This window comes from Mastomys coucha, unplaced genomic scaffold, assembly GCF_008632895.1.
Source record: "Mastomys coucha isolate ucsf_1 unplaced genomic scaffold, UCSF_Mcou_1 pScaffold14, whole genome shotgun sequence".
NCBI classification, from domain to species: Eukaryota; Metazoa; Chordata; class Mammalia; order Rodentia; family Muridae; genus Mastomys; species Mastomys coucha.
The window spans coordinates 133,747,525-133,750,643 of record NW_022196896.1 but is presented as its reverse complement, the minus strand read 5'-3'; positions in this window follow the sequence as shown (position 1 = coordinate 133,750,643).

Here is a 3,119-nt window from a genome sequence, read left to right as displayed (position 1 = left end):
ATGCTTTAACTGATGCTGGACCAGAAGACAAACCTCAGAGGACCTCTCTGTTTGACCATCCCGAGACCAGTTCTCCAAGGGTCAGGAGAGAGGCTTCTTTGTAGCTAGGGTTTTTTTTTTCCCTTCACAAATATCACACAAGAGGACACAATTGCTCTGGAACCTTCTTTCACCATGGATTCAGTAGGAGCATCCATTGTCTCTCAAGAAAATGCAACGGGCCAGCTCTCCCACCCCCTGGCATTTTCCACCAAGGACTCCACCAGGTTTTGTGTTCTCTGCTGGCATTATTACAAGTCAAAGGTGAGTTGCTGGTGGTCCACAGGAGTCAGTCATGGTGGTGGCTCAGCACTCTATTATTATTTATTAGGAATGGCTTGACTTTGAGTTTCCCTGTCGTCGTCATCATCTCTTCCTCTCTTCAAACCCTCTGTGGCTCTCTAATGTGCCAACACTGACAAGTTTCACTCACGTGTCACTTTCATTTCCTCCCAGCCGTTACCACAGGTGTAAAACCCTGGTTGGAGGAGAAACAAGACACTTCAGGAGGAGTTTTTAATAACATGAGAGTAGATTTAGAGGTGTGAAAATTATACAAGATAGAGAGAAGAAAGGCACACCTCGCTAATAGGATTCTTTGAGCTTTACAATCAAGGTTCTATCTGAGCTGTGATGGACTGGGACTGTTTTGTTTTGTTTCGTTGTTTTTCAAGAAAAGGTATTTTAGATAATATGTGGACTCTTAGATATTGGGCAGGGCACTGAGTGCTGCCTCTCACTTTGCTCAGTGTTTCAGAGCATCACCCCTGACTCCAGGAAAGATGAGTATGAGATAAAGAGATCGTTTATGCTTTTCCTTTAATTCATTATTTTTTACATTTATTCAGTCTTGTGAGCGTGCAAAATGCACATGTGAGTTGCACAGCCTGCCTGCGGAGATCGGAGGACAACCTGGTGGAGGTGAGTCTTTCCTTCTACCAGGCAGGTGTTGTGGATGGGACTCAGATCTTCGGGCTCGGTAGCACACCTCACTGGCCCACCAATTTTTAACTGAGTTGGTGAGTTATTTTATTCTTTTAATAGTAAGAACTCTTTTGTGGAGGCGGGGCTTGAGGAAGGCCCAGTTTCATAAGAGCTTAACAGACACACAGACTGCCCACCTTTCCTTTGAGGCTAGATTAGCCTACACCCTTACCATCCTGCTTCTTTCGAGGTGGCCACAAGCTATGGTCCAGCAAAGATGAACAGCTTCAAAGTCCGGCTATATTATCTCAGCACAGTGGGCCCCAGCGAAATTATACCACTAAGGAAGTGCCCGCCTACTATATATAAAGTCACTACACAATGTATGCATGGATTCAAGCAGTACTGTTATATCAGGTAAAGTTGTACAATTATGCTATGTATACATTATAGATTGTCTTAGTTAGGGTTTTACTGCTGTGAACAGAGACCATGACCAAGGCAACTCTCATAAAGGACAATATTTAGTTGGGGCTGGCTTACAGGTTCAGAGGTTCAGTCCATTATCATCAAGGAGGGAATATGGCATCATCTAGGCAGGCATGGTACAGGAGGAGCTGAGAGTTCTGTATCTTAATCTGAAGGCTGCTAGCAGAATACTGGCTTCCAGGGAGCTGGGATGAGGGTCTTAAAGCCCATGCCCACACTGACATACTTCCTCCAACAAGGCCACACCTACTCTAACACGACCACATCTATTACTAGTGCCACTCCCTGAGCCAAGCTTATTCAAACCGTCACATATATAAAATAAAACTATGAAAATAAAATACACTAGAGATACACAATAAACTGAGGAAGGCCACCAGCATGGGGTGAGGTGGTAACATGAACGAACAAGGCTTGCAGTGGTCGAGCTTGCCGCCAGGTGTTCAGGATTGTTTTATGAGGCGAAGGGAAGAATTAAAGAACCATTGATGTTTATCTCTAGTTTGTTTTCTCTCTCTCTTTTCAACCCCCAGGCACGAATTTCTGGTGTCCATGAGGTCCTCTATCTGTGCATATATCCGAAGGACTTAGCAATGGAGGTATCACTCCATTAAGTCTCAGAGACCATGGCCCAGTCAGTGAGAGCGGAAAGCAGCCAGTTGGTCAAGTCAAAAGGCAATGACAGACTTTACATAGCTGGAAAACAAGAGAGAAAACTCCAGGTCAGAAAAGAACAAGAGCCAAACAATGGAGACCACCTGATGATGGCAAGTTCCTGAGACCAGGAAGAAATGGAGACCTGAAGGAGAATCAGAACATATCCGGACGTGGGCAAACAGACAGAGGTGTGTTGTCAGGGAAAGCATGAGCGACACCATCAAGTTATTAGTCCAGAGTGAAACCAGGAAGAGCACATAGCAAGAGAAGCGATTCTAGTTGACACTCAAGTATGTTTTGAACTGGGCATGTCGTGTTGAAGCCTACGTGCCTAGAACTCGAATCCAGAATGGAATGGGCAGATGGGAGGTCAGAAAGTGGATGGAGGTCTCACATCTCAGAGGGAAGAAATGGTCAGATGGTTCACAATGGGTCAGGCATGAAGACAGTCAGCAGGGTTATTGTTCAGGGCAGAATCCCACAGGGAACACTATATACCTAGCTGAGGTTCTGTGTCACACACCCAGTTCTGAATTCAAGTTCTACTACCAACTCAGGCTGGGTGGCCACACCCAAGGTGTTCTATCTATTTATTTCTGTTTTCTCAAATAATGCCAAACATTCATGGTGAGGAATTACTAGATAATGTTCTCTAAGCCTCTGCAAGAGTCTTGCCCACAAGGTATTCAGAAAATGTTTTTTTTTTTAAATTAATGAGCATATTTGAAGACAAACAAATGAACAATAATTGATTTACATACTCCTTGAAAACAAACTTTAAAACAATATGTATGTAACAATTTTCTATTGATCTTGTATGCTGTTACTTTTTTTTTTAGATTTATTTATCCTCAGTTCATAACTTTAAAAAACCAAGCCTTTAATTCTGCCCACTTCTCTTCCACAGGCTGATACTCCATGGATAGTGATGGCCTCTACTTAGACTTCTTTTCTTTCTTGCATAAGAGTAGCCCATTTTAGTTCATCTTCATGCTACTAGAGTGAGGATT